Genomic DNA, 20,612 nt, shown 5'->3' with positions numbered 1-20,612 from the left:
TTAATGGTCCGATATTTCTTCAGAAGAAATTTTTATAACCAGATAATGAGAGAATTGGAAAGAAAACACAAAGAAAGTTCAAGGCTGCAGCCTGAGTATAGTTAATGTTGTCCCTTTCTCACATTTTCTTTGGCATTTCCAGGTGCGAGGTAAGTTGCTTTCAGCCATAAATTGTATAGGCATCTCTATTTGAGGCTCCTTCTGTCCTTAACTGTGAAGTCTCTCACTTATTAAAAGGCTTTCAACTCTTTTGGTTTTCTTCTGACCTTGCAGTCTATTTTTGTATTAAAGTTGTATTTTACGGACTAAATTATGCAATATTTTAACCAGTTCTAATTTGCATGTAGGCCAATAGTTTAATCTAAAACATAGATTGCTTGCAACTGGAATGAACTGGTTCCTTTAACACTTTTGACTACTTCCAATCTTCCTTTAAAAGCAGCAGAAGGCTGACTGCTCCCAAACATCTTCCTCATAGATACATAAGGGACTGTCTGTTTAAAATTAATCAGAAATATAAATGTATTTTTTACAATATCTCAAGTTTTACTTTCACCATATTTGTAAAAATTTAGATGTTCTTCCTTTGGATAAGAGTTTTGTTTATTCCGCCAAAAAAGATTCTATTTTATCTCATCTTCATATAAATTCCCCCTTTCTAGATCTTTATGAAGATGAATAAATTTCAAGAATACCATTATTAACATTAATAACACAGGTAACAAAAATTTTATTGAGTAAACTTGTTCCCATTAAATAACTATCATCTGACAAAGCCTTTGTATATGTGGTTTTGTTGTTATATTTTTGCACCTTTTCAAAGTAAATATTTAAGCTTGTTTCATACGACATGGGAACAACTAGTATGTTCTTTTAAAGGCAGGAATTCAGTTATTGGTATGTCACAGAATCACAGAATCAATCAGGTTGGAAGAGACCTCTGGGATCATTGAGTCCAACCATTGCCCTGATGTCTTTTGCTTAAGTATGAAAACCCAAACTTGTCTGTCCTGAAAGAAATTAATAAAATCAATTCAGCTACTTATCTCATCATCTAAACATAATATAGAATTACAAGATTACTTAATAAAGCAAATGGTCAGATCCCAACCTAAACAATATATAAGGACCCTGAGACATAAAGCAAGTACAGTACCTAGGTTTACACTATCATAATGGCAAAACAGAAATCTAGAACATCAAAACAGGATTTTCTCAGGGCGTTTTACCTCTTCTCTAAAACTGTCATTAGTTATTTCCAGGTATGCTTTGCTTGAGCAAGTGGACTGGATATACAGTTAGTTTCATTCTGAAATTCTCTTTTGCTTTTCTTAGGTTTATGCTTGGGTAAGTTTAACTTAATTGCTAAATGATTGGCATCTAATAAGTAACTAATTGACACAGTATTAACTAGTTAAACATGGCATCTTACAGGCTAATGAGCATCTAACATAGAATCCTTTCTAAAGCCATTATAATACACACTAGATATTAATAAATGTGTGTGTATTAGATTTCTAAATTTCATTTTGAGTATGTGCAGGATTGAATGTCCAGTTGCTTTAGGAAGAGAAATATTAGATATTCCTGATAACTGCAATTTTAAAGCACGTGGCTATAAACAACTATGAGGATTCCAATCCACAAAGCTCTTATCTTTTACATTTATCTTTGTATGTGCATACACAGGTCTAGGGACTGTTTTTGTCCAGAGCAGTGCAAGGACTGTAATGGCATGGAATAAAATATGGTTACTTTGCCCTGTTAACATACCCTGGCTATGACATGAAAGAACCAAACATCATTTCTTAATAGATCCAAGAACTCACTGAAATGATACATTCGTAAGAGGGACCAAGCGGACAGCATGGCTCCATTGCCTCTGTACTTCTGATGAGCTGGCATGGAGTATCTCCACCACACTACCTCCTTTTCCTTCACAAGAAGGAAACAAAGGTGCACCAATTTAGTGCTATATCTATGCTAATTAAGTAATCTTTAAAAAGTCCTTATATTCTTCACTTTATGACTTCCAACTTTCTTAAAATGTCATTTTCAATGACTTGTGCAAGATACTGACTCTCACTGTCTAACTGACTGAAAATATTGACTCTGTCTAAATATTTGATGGTAAATCATAGTGATTCAATTGCCTTTATAAAAAATGAATATATGTCCTTCATTCTGAAGAAAGTTAGAATTTAACTGACATTAAATAATTTCCTAATGAAGATGTCACGTATTTAATTCTAAATTATACTCTGATAAAAATAAATGTAAAGTTTTCTTTTAGTTCTTCATCTTTTATTATTCTACAACCAGAAATCACTCATCCTGTACAAATTGTTTAATCATTGATCTCAAGGACCAAAAAGAGACATCTTGAAATATCAAAGGACTTTTTTTTTTTTTCATTGACAATAACTGGATTCCCATTTTTGCTGGACAGGCACAAAGCTGGCTTTACTATTTAATTATATATTTTCCAGTAGATGGCAGCATTTTACAGTGATTGGAAATACTGAACGGTACCTACAAAGACTGCTGTAGCTGACGGGTTGTTATGCCTTTCCTCTGCAAACGCTGGTTAAAAGGGGTTTATGACTTTGTTGTTTCAAATTAGTAATGGCCAAAACTTGTCATGCATGTTCTGTTTTATTTTCCTGTATCTGTAGGAAATGTCTGTGTATATCTATACCTGCATTAAAAATAATAAAAATACTACCTAAAACCGGGAACTACAAATGAAAATGCTAAATACTGCAGTTGATTCACTTGATACTATCTGAAGTCAAGATGATTTCAAGTTTTAATGCTATTAAGCTGATTGGGGGCCAGATATTGGAGAACCTTTGTGATATGGCTGAGACTGGGATTTCACAGTACTGGATTTTAGATCCATATTTTATTTCACAGCACACATACAGGAGGAAACATGCTTTTCCACAGGTTTTCTCAAAATTTACATCCTTGCATTTAATGTAAATATTCAGTTTATTAGGATCTGATCCTTCCATACCACTAATGTAAATTCATTAGGTATAGTCGTTCACATATCTAATACACTTGCACATGGTTACTGTAAGTCAGAATTTTAAGTACATCCCCAGACAGAAGACCAGGACTTTCGGCATGTGTGAAGTGATGTATGCAGAATGTAATTTATTTTCTCAAGCTTTGACTGTACCTTCCCACTTTTACTCTTTTTGGCTTTCAGTGTCACCTACAGACCTTCTACTTTGAGAAAAACAAGGATTCTTGCTTGTTTACTTTGGTGTCAGTGAGACAAGATTTGGTGAAAAGAGGTACTATCTTTTAAGAGAGCTACGTCTAAGTATACAGTTCAAATTTGACCTACCAAATGATAAACCAAAACAAAGTACAGACAAAGAATTTCAAGTGGGTGTAATGTTTCAATTTTATGAATACTTTAGTGGAAAAAACTTACATCTTCTTGACACTTAAGATATTCAAGGGCATTCAATTCTTCTCTGAAAAGAGGAGGGAATTCCAGCCCAGTTTAAGTAACCTTAAAAAAATAGAACTGTAGTCCTGGAATTTGACAGGAAACAGATCTAGATACATATGATGTTCCTGGTAAATATTTAAATCTGAGGGTGAACAATCCTTTGTAGTATGCTAAGGTAGACTATGTGGTTTAAAATTATTTATTTAAATAATTTTTAAATGGCTTGACTAAATTACAGACTCTGTATCAAGAATACTGTGTCCAGTGCTGGACTCCTCAGTACAAGAAAGAGTCCAATTAAAAGTCAAAAAGATGACTAAGGGTGTCTGCCATATGAGGAAAGGATCTCTCAAGAGATACCTTCCAACCACAAAGATTCTGTGATTATATGGATTATGTGTAGAAACTTCCAGAGAATTTGAAAACTTATCCAACATCATGCAAGTATTTCATGTTTTGATTATTTCTGTGTTGCCCTTTCTGGCTTTGGCCAGAATGGTTACTGAAAATTACACAGGCTTACAAAATATTTATGCTGTTTCACAAGTTATGTTTCAAGTCAGAAGTAAATAGTTTTGCATGGATCCTTGTGAAAGACTGTTAAAAAAAAAAAAACTATTGGATCTTGTTCACAAGTCTTCTGATCATTAAGCAAACAAAATTTTAGTTAGAACTTCCAAAATGCTTAAAACGCTTTACAAAGACTGGTGTGCATCACCTTTCCACTGCACTTCCTTGGGTACCCCTGAGTTTGTCAAAACATTTGTTAATTTATTACTCTCCAGAACTGAATAATATGATAGAACACAAAATACCTGAATACTTTATTGGCTTAATTATATCCCATATTAAAAGACAATGCTGTGTTGCATTCCCTGTCTAGCTGACTTGTGGCAAGCTTTTATATTTTCCTTGATGAATTCAGGACTCTGATCTAGGAGCACTATGATGAGTTAAAATTGTTCGAAAGTGTGCACTCAAGGGTCTGATACTTGCTTTTGTCAATGTAAAACTGTTATAACCTAGTGACATGGAGAACAGGACTGTAAGACAAACAACTATTTTTGTTTGGGCTCATTCGTGGAGTGATCCTCACTGCTCCATTATGGCATCAATCACTTCTCTATTCTGTTTCCTGTAGAGTGGATCAATATTCTGTCCTGCTCCTTCCTAAAACATGAAATCCAGTTGATTTTTACTTTATAGGAAAACAGAGAATGTGAAAATTTTAATAAAATGGTGACTGGAAAGTCAAAGTTCCTCAATTCTTATACAAAAATCCCAAAGAACACGAAATAACATGAGAATAAGAGAGTTATTTATTGATCCTGGCATCTGAAAACTTATTTGAAGTTACAGGATATTTTGTCTTGTTTTATCAAATAGCAAGTAAAAGAAACTATTAAAATAATTCAGAAGAAGGTTCGATGTATTTTGCTAAGTCCAAACTAATTAATTTCAATGCATACATAGTAAAGGTGCTGTTCAACATCTTTGATATAAATGGTAAATAACCTTGGCCATAATTCATGTTTTCCACAATTCTAATACTGTTTTCAAGGAAATGTGCAGTTGCTGTTTATCAAGTTAAAGTATTAAGGAACAAATTCTGATAAATATTCGTGCTTTAAATTCCTTTGAAATAAAGTAGTTATATATGCACATCTTGGAAAAGATTTTAGCTTTGTAAGTCTTTTAAGTGCAGTAAACATATTGTATCCTGTTAAGCACCATCATAAAATGATTCCACCACCTTGTAATTTTAAATATTTAGCAAAAATTATGAATTTACTCAGAAGTGGTTTGCACAGTTATTTAGATTCCAGTTTTATTGCTTTCTGAGCAACATGCCCTGCTTGTATAAGTCATTGAAGCTCCATCACCTTCAGTGGTAGTGTCTGTGTCAAGGTTTAAAGCTGGGCTGGCTATTAAAAGGATGGCAGATGCTCTTTATTAATCCTTTCCTTCCCCCAGAAGGGGGGGGAAGGAAAAGAGGAAAATGCAAAGAGAGACTTATGGGTTGGAAAGTTAAAACAGTTTTAATAAACAGTAACAATGAAAAAGGGTATAATGATAATAATGGAAAAAATGAAATATATTCAAATTATACAAATCAAAATCAAGCTCCCCCAATGACGACCACATCACCACTGGCACTGCAGGGCAGGCCCTGGGAAGTCCCGGACTGGACTCAGGCATGCACGGATTGGGATTGAGGGCAGGAGAAAACCAGAGTCCTCTTTGGACACTGGCCATAGAAGAAGAAAGAGAGACCCTCGTGATCCCTCAGCTTTAAACTGAGAATAACGTGTATGGGACGGAATACCTCATTGGTCAATTATGGGTGACCTGTCCTGTCAGCTCCTCCCCACAAATGTAACTCTTTTACAGTCTTTCCCTTGCGGACCTTAAGAAACTTAGCAGTGACCTTGGCGTCTTGGAATAGAAGCAAGAACCATTCTGTATACCATTCATTCCATTACCTTAGTAATAACTATAAACTTCAAGCGTTATCAGTCTTAGAAGAAGACACTGTTTGAAAAAGTTTCTGAAGTTAACTAACTTCAGAAAGTGCAGTTACATAGAAGAAACTTAACTGAAGGGAAAATTGGTTCTGTTCTAATCCAAACCAGAACAGTCTGGATTGATGCTACCTGGGGAGTCCAGCTGTCTATTATTATTAACATACACTTACTTTGCATCTGGGTTGACCCCAGGTATCGGTCAAGATAAAAAGAATCCTGAACAAACTCAGTCTACTGAAAATGATACATTTCTTTTATTATTACCTTAAGTATTTTATTATCTAACTTAAGAAGAATTTTTTACTCATGCAGATCCTCAAGACAAGGACCCTGAGAGTGCTTATGAAACTTTTTTCTGCTTTCATTGACAGGCAACAATATTTTCTTACCAGAAAGTGGTTTCCTGTTGTTTTCTTTCCCATGGGTTTCAAGGAAGACATACATGTTAGGTAAAATTTTCTGTATTGCTACTTGTAACAGTCTATAGTTTTGCCTTTGTTTAGCTGCTTTTGCTTTATAGAGCTTACTTTTACATTTGAAATTCTAGGGTCATATAATTTCTTATTTGTTTATTCATTGACCAGTATGCTATATTTTGAAGAAAGACAAAGGACAACTCTGTAGAAACTTTACTCCTTATAAAAGTATTATGTATAAAGTATTTTCTTACATTCCTTATAAATCTGTGCACTTAGTACCTTGACTAATGAAGTAGAAATTCATAGAATTTCACACCAATGGCAAGGCATATACCTGTTAGGATAGAGTATCTGACTGCTTACATTCAGTAAATAAGCACATGAAAACAGACAGAATTGCCATCTTCAGAGTCCACTGATGTCTCCATGATCTTCCCAGAAATTCTGCATGTAAAAGCAGCAATTTGTTCTTTGTAAAACTTAGGATATATCTTGAATTTTTCTAACATCTGTACATATTTATTTCCTGCTTACTGTATGGTTGTCCTCAACCAGGGAACAGTCCATCTTTTATGAACAGTTTTCATATGTTAACAATATAACAATGCTTTTTCTATTGCTTTACTTCCATCATTTTCTTAGGTTTCAGGTTCCTGAATTATACTTCATGTAAACGTTTTCGCAGAAAAGCAATTATCATAATATGGGAATATAAGCACCAGTTTGGCAAGTTATTTTATTTTTTTGAGCTAACCTTTATTTGATAGTCCTAACTTCTCACACTGAAGTAAACATGAGTATGCTATTAACAGTGTTCTTAGCATAGTCTAACCACAAATGTAGATACATCTGCTTTCTACTGGGTAAGTCACCCTTAATGTTGACCATCTGTCTTAGTCTGGAGTAGTAGCCTTACTTTTGTCTTTTCGGAGAGCTTCTGGATCAAAGAGAATTTGACATCCCTGCAGATACACAGTGTCAAAAGCAGAAGGTTGTTTGGCAGTAACAAAAAGGTGTTGATGGACAGAAAAGAGAGGATAATGCAGGCTAAGTCTTGTAGAAACAGGGATGCCCCCAGAGCAGAGTTCTTCCCAACATTCAGCACTGCGCTCACAGTTCAGCTCTGAAGACTGTTTTTTTGTTAATCACACAATTAAATTAGATAAATAGGACATACCCCTCTGCATGAAGTGTTTCTGGATTTTCAAAATCTGTCTCATTATAAAAAGGGCCAAATACAAGTGATATAAATTTATGTCAGCAAGAAGTCACATGTTTTTCTACATCCACCATTAAGAAAAACAGTTGGCTTTGTTGCCAAATACTTCATGCAAATATTGAATGAGGGAGAAGCTGTGGATGTTGTCTGCCCAGACTTTAGTGAAGACTTTGACACCATTTCCCACAGGATTCTTCTGGAGAAACTGACTGCTCATGGCTTGGATGGGCGTACGCTTCGCTGGGTAAAAAACTGTCTGGATGGCCAGGCCCAAAGAGTTGTGGTGAATGCAGCTAAATCCAGTTGGCAGCCAGTATCAAGTGGTGTTCCCCAGGGCTCAGTATTGGGGCCAGTTCTCTTTAATATCTTTATCAATGATCTGGACGAGGGGATCAAGTGCACCCTCAGTAAGTTTGCAGATGACACCAAGTTGGGTGGGAGTGTTGATCTGCTTGAGGGTAGGAAGGCTCTAAAGAGGGATCTCGACAGGCTGAATTGATGGGCTAAGGCCAATTGTATGAGGTTCAACAAGGCTAAGTGTCGAGTCCTGCACTTGGGTCACAACAACCTCATGCAAGACTGCAGGTTTGGGGAAGAGGGGCTGGAAAGCTGCCTGTCGGAAAAGGACCTGGGGATGTTGATTGATGGCTGGCTGAATGTGAGCCAGGAGTATGCTCAAGTGGCCAAGAAGGCCATCAGCATCCTGGCAAGTGATTGTCTCCCTATACTCACAGAATCACAGAATCAATCAGATTGGAACAGACCTCTGGGATCATAGAGTCCAACCATTGCCCTGACAACACCATGTCAACTAGACCATGGCACTAAGTGCCACGTCCAGTCTTTTCTTAAACACATCCAGAGACGATGACTCCACCACCTCCCTGGGCAGCCCATTCCAATGTCTAATAACCCTTTCTGAGAATAAATTCTTCCTAATGTCCAACCTGAACCTCCCCTGGCGAAGCTTGAGGCTATGTCCTCTTGTCCTATCGTTAGTTGCCTGGGAGAAGAGGCTGACTCCCACTTCACTATAACCTCCCTTCAGGTAGTTGTAGATGGCAATAAGGTCACCTCTGAGCCTCCTCTTCTCCAGGCTAAACAACCCCAGCTCCCTCAGCCGTTCCTCATAGGTCATACCCTCCAGACCCTTCACCAGCTTGGTTGCCCTCCTCTGGACATCTAGGACCATCTTAAAAAGTGTAGCTATTGCAATCTCTATGCTATTGCCCATTTTTTTACTTAAAAAAAACTAAAAAGAATGTTCCTTTTTACTTTAAAAACTGAAACAAAACACTTCTTAGCTAATCTCTTGCTGCACTGCCAGCAGACAGTGGCTTGGTGTATTAAGCAAGGTGTGTGTGTCCATTCTGATGTTGTGCAGGCCAACTTAACTGTAATTAATATTGCTTTGTCATCTCGTCAGTGCCACCATCCATTTATCAGTCTTCTCCATCTGTCCTTCCTGTCATATTCCTAAGCTGTCAACCATTTGTTACAGACTGATTTTGTTCTAATACATGAAACACACCCAACATGATAATGCATCTGGATGTGGTTGCAGTAAAATAGATAAAAGCATAATAATGGATACCTCTTGTCTTTATCACCTTGGAAGGCTCCATTGACTTCTTATGTAGTGTAATTAAGCATAAGTTAGATCCCAAGGCAAACTTGTGGTATTTGTGTTTAAATTGCTGTATTAGTTCTGTCCAATTTATTTTTCATCTTTCATTCTTTGCACATCTAATACTAAAAATTAATGAAAACTGGTTGAAAACTTTTTGGGGGGTTGGTTGGTTTTTTTGGGTATTTTTTGTTTGTTTGTTTTGTTGGTTTTTTTCCATCAAGGGAGTAATGCCAAGAATGTTTATGAAGATTATTTTTCATGAATAAATAATTAGTTTCATTTTATTTATTGAATCATAGAGTCATAGAATCATAGAACGGTTTGGGTTAGAAGGGACCTTAAAGATCATCTAGTTCCAACACCCCTGCCACAGGCAGAGACACCTTTCCTCTAGACCAGGTTGCTCAAAGCCCCAGCCAACCTGGCCTTAAACACGGCCAGGGAGGGGGCAGCCACAACAGAATCACAGAATCACAGAATCACAGAATCACAGAATGTTAGGGATTGGAAGGGACCTCGAAAGATCATCTAGTCCAATCCCCCTGCCGGGGCAGGATTGCCTAGACCATATCACACAGGAACGCGTCCAGGCGGGTTTTGAATGTCTCCAGAGAAGGAGACTCCACAACCTCTCTGGGCAGCCTGTTCCAGTGTTCAGTCACCCTCACCGTAAAGAAGTTTTTCCTCATATTTATGTGGAACCTCCTGTGCTCCAGCTTGCACCCATTGCCCCTTGTCCTGTCAAGGGATGTCACTGAGAAGAGCCTGGCTCCATCCTCTTGACACTTGCCCTTTGCAGATTTATAAACATTAATGAGGTCACCCCTCAGTCTCCTCTTCTCTAAGCTAAAGAGACCCAGCTCCCTCAGCCTCTCCTCATAAGGGAGATGTTCCACTCCCTTAATCATCTTCGTGGCTCTGTGCTGGACTCTGTCTAGCAGTTCCCTGTCCTTCTTGAACTGAGGGGCCCAGAACTGGACACAATATTCCAGATGCGGCCTCACCAGGGCAGAGTAGAGGGGGAGGAGTGAAGAAGGGGAAATCGGGGGGGTGGCTCGCTGGTGTTGGGCAACAGTCCAGAGTAACGACACAATCTCAATGTGAGTATGGAAGTTCTCCGTTTATTCGCAAAGCACGCAGCGAATATATAGGAGGTAACCTGAGTACATGCTAATCACGCGTCCCGATCGCACTTGTGATTGGTCTATGGATTTACATACTCAGAGCTCTGGACTTAACTCTTGCGTAGCTCAAAGCCTGGGTTGCTCAGACTGCTCAGTGGCACAAGATCGTGCCCCTTCTCACTTAACCAAACCTCTACAATTCCCCCTTCTTGTTTGTGAGCAAGCCAGGCCTGATTTACAAGTTTCATTAAAGCTTTCTGCAGGCAAGAAAATAGACATGGTAACCCCAATAAGATAACTGCAATCACAAAAAACTCCCGTGAGAACCATTTTTACCAGTTCCATCACCCATCCGCCAATTCCCAGGTCTCCAAGCCAGTCATCCAGGAATCCATGGTGTTCACGTAACCAGTTTGTGGATTTTATCAAATCCTGGATCTGCCTACGAATAGACTGAGAAGAATCGTTTTAACCCATACAACACATCCCATCAAAGTCTTGGCACCCATGTTCATGCATAAACAAAAAAATCTATAGCAGCTCTAATTTGCAAAGTTGCATGCCTAACACTGTCTACATCATTTGCTAAAACTTCTAATACCCGGGATGTTTTATAGACCCTTTTTCCACTCCAGCAGGCCAACCTTTGCATCTGCGAGATAGCATGTGCTGAAGCAACCCCGGGGGCAAAGATAGATGCGAAGATTGTCCCAGGCCCCGACCATAGCTCTACCTCATCCTCACACTCCTCATCAAATGCGACATGCCCCGTCACCAATAATTGACTCATTCATGGGCAGTCATTTACATCTGTCGCATTTCCTCGCCCATCCGATTTCTCGGGGAGGTGTGGTTTTACTGATCGGCTCGGCACCCAAAGTGGTCCCTGGTCGGTGGCCACGCACATTTATCCCTGTCCACTAAGGATCACTGGCACCGGTCCTTTCCACTCCCCTGTAGCAGGTTCCTGATAAATCACCTGTAACTGAGGTATAATGGTGTTATTATTAAATCTCAACTGCTGGTGATGTACAACAACCGGTGGTTCTTCTCGGTCCCCTGTCAAACACAGAAAATTCAGAGTAAACAACACTTTATGCAACCGCGATGTTGGATCAGTATCTACTTCCTTCTGTCTCCTCAAATATTCTTCTAAGGTTCTATGGGTACGTTCGATGATCCCTTGACCTGTCGGGGAGTGTGATATACCAGTAACATGTTTCACTCCGCAGCGTGTTAAAAATACACGAAACTTTTGGCTGGTGTATGCTGGCCCATTATCTGTTTTGATCTGTTCTGGCACCCCCATAATGGCAAAACACGCCAACAAATGTTTACAAACCTGTTGTGTCTTTTCTCCGGACATTGCAGATGCCCAGATTAACCTCGAGAAAGTATCTACTGTGACATGTACATATTTTTGTCTCCCAAACTCTGGAATATGTGTTACATCCATCTGCCATAGCTCAAGTGCTGCCAAACCCTTCGGGTTTACACCAATACCAATGCCTGGTCCCAGAGCCCCACACCTCGGACATGCTTAAACAATAGATTTTGCCTCATTTTCTGTTATTCCAAATTGTCTCTGTATTCCTTTTGCATTTTGATGGAAATGCTCATGGCTTTGTCTAGCTTGTTGGGATTTGTCTAAAGGAGGAACATGGCAAGCAGGACTAACCAGAGAGTCTGCCACCTGATTGCCCTTCCCCAAACCAAGATCCCATTGATGACTCCGCATATGTATTATGCAACAAGGCGCTGTTAAATAAATCAGCAAACAGTTAATTACTGCAACTTAGGCCCTGTGACCAATTACACATGATTAAAATTACTTCCCACATTCACATCCACAGTACTCTTCCACCATTTAACATCTCAACCAAAACGTTACACATGTAAAACAATCACTAACAGGCAAAAGTACTAAACCTGTATATTTGGTATTGCAAATACACTTATGACTATATTCCTCGTAGCATCTGATTTTACTCCATACTGTGTAACTGCAGCTTTTGCTTGTTGAAGAATTTTCCAATCATGCGGTTCCCAAGTAGCTACTCCATTCTGTTGTAGCACTGGGAAAGCTCCCACTCCACCCCGGTGCCCTAGGTGCAGGTGGAAGCGGAGCATCCCTGGCGTTGTCTCTGTTTTGTAATCCAGGAGCGAATGCTCTTGGCTGTGGTCGCTGTACCTTTAAATCCTTTAATTCTCTCAAAACCTGCTGTAAGAGGCCAGTGGTGTCCGTTTCCGGGTTCCCACGGTCAGGTGGGGTAGATGACGTCGATCTTGACAGACAGGGCGGGGAAGGAAGGGGTGGGCAGCTGGGCAGGTTCGGGAGGAGCTGACCACTCCTCCTCTTCTGCCTTCCGATCCCTTTGCCGCGTGACTCTCCGAGAGCCACGTTCCTCTTTGTTTGTAACTTCCTCCTTTAAATTCTTGCTGCGACATTGCTCCCGAGAGGCTGCTGCCTCCACTACCGTGCGTGCCTCGGCTACAGATGGTTGTATCGGCGCTGACATGCCCTTAATTGCCGGCAACCCGAAGAAATGAGCCAGAACCCCAGAAGTTTTTTCCTTTTTAGCAGGGGGGGTGGACTCCGGTGCCGCCCACATCTGAGCAGCCGCGCGGGCGACCTCTCTTTCTGCCCTCATAGTTTTTAAAGTCTCTGTCACCTTTTGCCAAAGTCCACGCACCTCCTTAATTTCTTTTTCCTCGGGGTCCCTCTCAACAGCCTTTTCCCACATAGTGTCTCCCATTTCTCTCCATTCCTCCACGGAAAATACAAGCGCTGTGTCTTTAAAATGTCCCCAGCGCTGGCCCAACTTTATCAGCTTAATTAGCTGTTTTCCCGCTGTCTCGCTCCCTCTCTTAGAGAGGATACTTTCGAGAAACGCGGCTGCAGCATCTGTCTCCATGGCTGCCCTTTTTACGCTGGGAGCTGAGTGGCCAACTCTTCCAGTGTCTGCTCTGCCTTATTTGACCCGAGCAGCACCTCTCCCAGCCGTCCTTTTCCCAACACCTCCTGATCGCTGCTTACCGCAGTCTCGGAGAGAGCACGCTGAAGGGAACCATGCTCTGCTACCAGTTGAAGAAGGGGAAAACGGGGGGGCGGCTCGCTGGTGTTGCGCGACGGTCCAGAGTAACGACACATTCTCAGTGTGAGTATGGAAGTTCTCCGTTTATTCGCAAAGCACGCAGCGCATATATTGGCTGTAAGCTGAGTACATGCTAATCACGCATCCCGATCGCTCCTGTGATTGGTCTATGGATTTACATACTCAGAGCTCTGGACTTAACTCTTGAGTAGCTCAAAGCCTGGGTTGCTCAGACTGCTCAGTGGCACAAGATCGTGCCCCTTCTCACTTAACCAAACCTCTACAGAGGAGAACCTCTCTTGACCTGCTAACCACACCCCTTCTAATACACCCCAGGATGCCATTGGCCTTCTTGGCCACAAGGGCACACTGCTGGCTCATGCTCATCCTGCTGTCCACTAGGACCCCCAGGTCCCTTTCCCCTACGCTGCTCTCCAACAGGTCTGTCCCCAACTTGTACTGGTACATGGGGTTGTTCTTGCCCAGATGCAGGACTCTACACTTGCCCTTCTTATATTTCATTAAATTTCTCCCCGCCCAACTCTCCAGCCTGTCTAGGTCTCTCTGAATGGCTGCACAGCCTTCCGGTGTGTCAGACACTCCTCCCCGTTTGGTGTCATCAGTGAACTTGCTGACACTGCACTCTATTCCCTCATCCAAGTCATTAATGAATATATTGAATAGAACTGGTCCCAGTACCGACCCTTGAGGGACTCCACTAGATACAGGCCTCCAACTGGACTCTGTCCCATTGACCACCACTCTCTGGCTTCTTTCCTTCAGCCAGTTCACAATCCACCTCACTAGCCAATCATCCAGACTACACTTCCTCAGTTTAGCTGCGAGGATGCTGTGGGAGACCGTGTCAAACGCTTTACTGAAATCAAGATAGACCACATCCACAGCTTTACCATCATCTATCCACCGGGTTATGTCCTCATAAAAGGCTAACAAGTTGGTTAAGCATGACTTCCCCTTGGTGAAGCCATGCTGAGTGCCCCTAATGATCCCCCTATCCTTGATGTGCCTAGAGACAGCACCAAGGACAAGTTGTTCCATTACCTTTGCAGGGATGGAGGTGAGGCTGACCGGTCTATAGTTACCCGGGTCCTCCTTCTTGCCCTTTTTGAAGACTGGAGTGACACTTGCTTTTCTCCAGTCCTCAGGCACCTCTCCCGTTGCCCACGACTTAGCAAAGATGATGGAGAGTGGCCTAGCAATGACTTCCACCAGCTCCCTCAGCACCCGCGGGTGCATCCCATCAGGGCCCATGGATTTATGGACGTCCAGATTGCTTAATTGGTCCCTGACCCAGCCCTCATCTACCAAGACAGATTCCTCCTCTATCCTGACTCCCTCTGGGGCCTCAGGGGTCCGGGGCTCCTCAGGACAGCCTCCAACAGTATCGACAGAGGCAAAGAAGGCATTCAGTAACTCCACCTTCTTTTTATCCTCTGTCTCCAGGGCCCCCACCTCATTCATCAGTGGGCCTACGTTGCCTCTAGTGTTGGCTTTACCTGCAATGTATTTGAAGAAGCCCTTTCTGTTGTCCTTGACCTCTCTTGCAACGTTTAATTCCAAGGAGGCCTTAGCTTTCCTAGTTGCCTCCCTACATCCTCTGACAACAGACTTCTATTCCTCCCAAGTGGCCAGCCCCTCCTTCCACGATCTGTACACCCTCTTCTTCCACTTGAGTTTGACCAGCAGTTCCCTGTTTAACCATGCAGGTCTCCTGGTACCCTTTCTTGACTTCCTACCTGCTGGGATGCTCTGATCTTGAGCTCGGAAGAAGCAGTCCTTGAATGCTAACCAACTATCTTGAGCCCCCTTACCTTCTAGTACCCTGTCCCATGGGATTTCCCCTAGCAATTGCTTGAAAAGGCCAAAGTTGGCCCTCCTGAAGTCCAGGGTTGTGATTCTGTTAGCTATTCTGGTCCTGCCACATGAGATCCTGAACTCTACCCTCTCATGGTCACTACAACCAAGGTTGCCCTCAACCTTCACCTCTTCAACCAGACCCTCCTTGTTAGTGAGAATAAGAACCAACAACGCTCCTCTCCTAGTTGGCTCATCCACCATTTGCATCAGAAAGTTATCATGAATGCACTGGAGGAACCTCCTGGACTGAGGATGGCTGGCTGAGTAGGCCTTCCAGCAAATATCAGAGTAGTTGAAATCCCCCACAACAACCAGGCCCTGTAATTGAGAGACTGCTCTCAGCTGCCTGTAGAAGGCCTCATCACCCTCCTCATCCTGATCCTGTGGCCTGTAATAGACACCCACAACAGTATCACCCCTGCCAGCCTGCCCCTTAATTTGCACCCACAAACTCTCAACTCGCTCCTGATCAGCCCCTGGATAGAACTCAATACATTCTAGCTGCTCACTCACATAAAGAGCAACTCCATCACCTCTCCTTAGCGGCCTGTCTTTCCTGAACAGGACATAGCCACCCATGACCACATTCCAGTCATGCGAGGTGTCCCACCAAGTCTCTCTAATTGCCACTAGATCATAGCCCCCCGACCGAACACGGATTTCTAACTCCTCCTGTTTATTCCCCATGCTGCGTGCATTGGTGTACAGGCATTTCAGGGAGCGAGCTGAGCACAGTGATTTCACCCTAGGGGGATGGGAGGCCTCCTGGTCTTCATCAACACTAGAGCAAGCCCAGCTACTACCCCATCCCCCTTCGAATCTAGTTTAAAGCTCTCCGAATGAGCCCTGCTAATTCCTGTCCAAGAACCCTTTTGCCCTTATGACATAAATCTTTCCGATGTATTACTGTCACGCCTGGCGTCTTATAAAACCAGCGTTATCAAAGAACCCAAAGCCCTGCCTGTAGCACCAGTCTCGTAGTCAGGCATTTATAGAGAGAATCCTACTATTTTATCCCATGTCATCACCTGAAAATGGAAGGAGGGAGGAGAAAACAACTTGTGCCCCAGACTCTTTCACCAACCGTCCTAGGGCCTTGTAGTCTTTCTTCATCCCCCTCAGACTACGGGATGCAGCTTCTTCCCCACCTGTCTGGAAGATCAGCAGGGGGTAGTAGTCTGTGGCCTTCACCAGGTTGGGGAGTTGCCTGGTGATATCCCTGATTCGGGCTCCAGGCAGGCTGCAGACCTCCCTGTGATGGGGGTCAGCTCTGCATATATGGGCCCCTCAGTTCCCTTTAGGAAGGAGTCTCCAACCACTAAAACTCTTCTCTTCTTCCTTGTGGAGGAGGTAGCTATACGCCTGTCAGGTTTTTCTGACTGTGGTGGGACCTCTGATATAGGTTGCCTCTCCACCACATCCCCACTGGACCGGCTGTATTCCACTAGGGCTTCATATCTATTGCTCAGAGGCACCTGTGGAGGCTAGGTAGGCAAGGAGGGTACTCGCCTTTTGCCACGGCCATAGACTTGCCTCCACTCACTCCTTTCCTCTAGGTTGTTGTATTCCACCTGAGAGGGGCAGAGTACAGGGTTCCCTCGATCCTGGGAGCTCTCCGGCAGGTGCTCCCATTTTTGTTGCAGGGAGGGCAGAGCCTGGCTCCACCAGTCTATCTCCATTTCAGCCTCCCGAATGCTCCTAAGCCTTTCTACTTCGGCTTGAAGCCTTTCAACCTGGCTTTGCAGCTGTGCCGCTCGGCCGAGGAGGTCATCTACCTGCTCACAGCGCACACAGCCCCCTGTCACCACAGAGACGCTGTAGCATTCCCTGCAGCCGGCAACCTGCACCATCGCCTCCTTCCGTGGGAGCTCTGTCTGGGTTCCCACATCCATTTTGGTCTTCTTCCGCCGGGTAGATACCATTGTTCTTTCACTGAGCTGGGAAATACCTGCTGGTGACACCCCTGGTTCACAGCTCCTTGGCGCCTTCCTCGCCTTGTGCACTAGGAGGGAGTCAGCGCCCTCCCCAACGAGCTGCAAACGGCTGTGGCCTCCCCCGCCCTGGGACACACACAGTCACTGCTGACTCCCCCTCTCCCCTCTGGGCAGGGACTAGTCCCTGTCCTCCCAGAGGCTCTTTATCACCCGATCGACGGGGGGTGGTGCTACGCCCCCTCCTCTCCTGATTCATTGCCGGGAACTTCCTGGTCCAGGGGGAAGCAGCTCGGGGCTGCTGCTCGGGGGGCCCAGAGTATGAAAACCGCCCGGTACAGCCCGATCTCGCCCTCGCCCCACAGTCACCTCAGTCGCTGCCGCCGCTGCCGCTGCTGTCACTGCTGCCGCTGCTGCCGACTGACAACCTCTCTGGGCAACCTGTGCTAGTGTCTCACCACCCTCACAGGAAAGAATTTCTTCCTAATATCTAATCTAAATCTACCCTCTTTCAGTTTAAAACCATTACCCCTTGTCCTGTCACTACTTGCCCTTGTAAAAAGTCCCTCTCCCACTTTCCTGTAGGCCCCCTTCAGGTACTGGAAGGCTGCTATGAGGTCTCCCCAGAGCCTTCTCTTCTCCAGGCTGAAGAGCCCCAACTCTCTCATCCTGTCTTCACAGGAGAGGTTCTCCAGCCCTCTGATCATCTTTGTGGCCCTCCTCTGGACTCGCTCCAGCAGCTCTATGTCCTTCTTAAGTTGGGGCCCCAGAGCTGGACGCTGTACTCTGGGTGGGGTCTCACGAGAGCGGAGTAAAGGGGCAGAATCAATTTCTTCTCATCCTGATTGCTTAATGCAACATATAATCTTGTATTTGTCCTAAATATTTCCCCAGTAATGATCCTAATGTCCAGTCTTGCATGCTAGATAACACAGCAGTACAATTGCTAAGGAAATCTGGCTAAGCACTACACAAAGTGTTTTCCTTCAAGATATGGAGAGTCCGGCACATTCCGGTTAAAAAAATCATGCTTTCTTTTCTTTATGCATGGACATTTGAACTGCCAGGGTGATGGCCTAGAAACAAATAGGCTGCAGGATTGTTGTTCTGCATTTTTTTTTGTTGGCTGTGGTCCTTTAAATTGGCAGAAGTAGACCTAATGAGAATTGATAGATGCCGAAACTGGACAAAAAAAGCAGGTTTTTGACACGGAGGTAATAAATCATTGTGTAACTGATCTCGCGCTATGAAGTATTCTCATCAATTTCAGCCTTTTAAGTCAAGGTTAGGCATGATTACAAAGGGCATTCTATTGCAAAACCAAAAGAAATATTTCTTAGATGAAGTTCTTCTGTTTGCATTATGAAGCACATTAAAACCAGAGATCAAAATTGGCCTTCTGGTATTAAAAACTACTTATCTAAAAATATACATACATGGTTAAATTCTAGGCTGTATGCAGCTACTAAAATCTGCATATTGTTTGAGATACTCCCGATACCTGCTTGGACTCCAGTCTGTGGTCCAGACACAGTGTGACTTCCTTCACCTCTTATCTACCAGCTTTGTGAGGATGTTTTAGAGACCACCAGGCAGCTTAAATACAATTTATTGCCATAAATGCATGTTAAGGCAACTGACTTTATGTCTCTTTGTCAGACTCTGAATCATGATAGCAAGTTATTCAAGTTCATTGACAGTTCTCATCCTATTTAATTTTTCCATAATACATTGTTTCACAAAAACTTTTAACAGCCCCAAGACCCAGAGCTTTCATGTAATAACCTGAAAACTGTTACACATGCTGTTGGAGATGTATTGACTTTATTTCAATATGCCCCAGACTACATGTAAGCAGTAAGTACGTGTAGGTGAGATGCTGTTTTTTCAGTGCCAGCTGAACACCAGATCAGAAACAGGAACGCTTCTAAAGGCAATCCGCTTTAACTATGTTGCAGATCATGCTTACTTATTCCCCTTCCAGCATTGCTTGCAACAGAAGGGCACAACTTCACAAGGAAGGTTCAGGGATATTCCTTCCTTTCCCCTGCAGAATCTACCCCCCAGTGTTATTGAGAACATTTCTCCTGTGTAGATGTGGATCCAAAACCATTAGAGATAAGCAGGCACTGAGAACAAGTTTTCAGTGGTCAGGGTGGGTGTTATCACAGCTATATCCTTAAGCAAAGGGAAGGTGCTTTGGAGCACTTTAAGGTCTATGCTTTCCGGATACTCTCTGATGTTACTAGAAAATTCTGTGCACTGGAAAACAGAAAGAAGAGAGATATTTTGATGGTTTGTTTGAGATTTTATTACAAAAATGGTTTGTGTGGAACCATTCCTGCTTTTGTAAGAAATGAGAAGTAACTGGGACATATTGCAAGGAGATTCAATGGAAGAGAAAACTTCATAGCGGTTGCTGTAGTTTACCTGTAACCAAGTGGTTGCCATAGTTCACCAGCCCTCGGAATGACAGAAAATATTGTATAAGCCCGCTACAGACTCAGATGACAATTTAATTTATATGCAAGAACTACAGGGGCAGTCGAACTGAAGGATGAGGTAAAGATTTCTGTGGGTTTTAGAGTGGCAGGCACAAAACTATCTATGTCTTGTCTGCCTCATGAAGGTGATAGAAATAATGAGTAATAAAACTTTGAATAAATAAAAATAATGCTTAAAGTATATTGTAAGGACAAGAAATAGAGGAACTTGTCAGAGATTTAAAACTAAAAAGTCAGTCCTGTTAATGCAACCTGTTAAAATATCTAATTAAACAGTAAACCATCTCTGGGCATAATAACAAAAATTTATACAAATACTTAATGAGAGATGGAACTGAGATCAAACAAGGCAACAGATATGCATGCTAAGCAGTTGAACAATTAGAAATCCAAATACAAGGCCACAGGTAAAGCAAAACAGGCCAAATTAATTTCTATTAAAACACAGAGATGGAAAAAGGCAATTAGCTAAAGCATTGGAAATATTCAGGTTTCAAAAAAAAAAGTCAGAAATAAGTCAAAATAAATACTTTATGTCAAGATGTTCAGAGAACACAGAAAACCATGTGTTTAAGTTCCAGAAAGGAGTTTTTCAAGTAAGAAAGTACAGAAAAAAGGGAAACTAAAATTTTAATCCATTCAATATAAATATCATACCTGTCAGATAAGTGGAATACAGTGGAGTAGAAGTAAACACAAGAACAGTAACTGGAATGTGCAAGAAACATATTAAAACAGAGGAATACTAAAAATGTTAAATAGAGGGGCAGATCTGATATTTAGAGACTTTTCTATGCTGTTCTGTGTGTGCATATATA

This window comes from Nyctibius grandis, chromosome 3, assembly GCF_013368605.1.
Source record: "Nyctibius grandis isolate bNycGra1 chromosome 3, bNycGra1.pri, whole genome shotgun sequence".
Taxonomy (NCBI): domain Eukaryota; kingdom Metazoa; phylum Chordata; class Aves; order Nyctibiiformes; family Nyctibiidae; genus Nyctibius; species Nyctibius grandis.
This window is presented reverse-complemented; position numbering follows the sequence as displayed.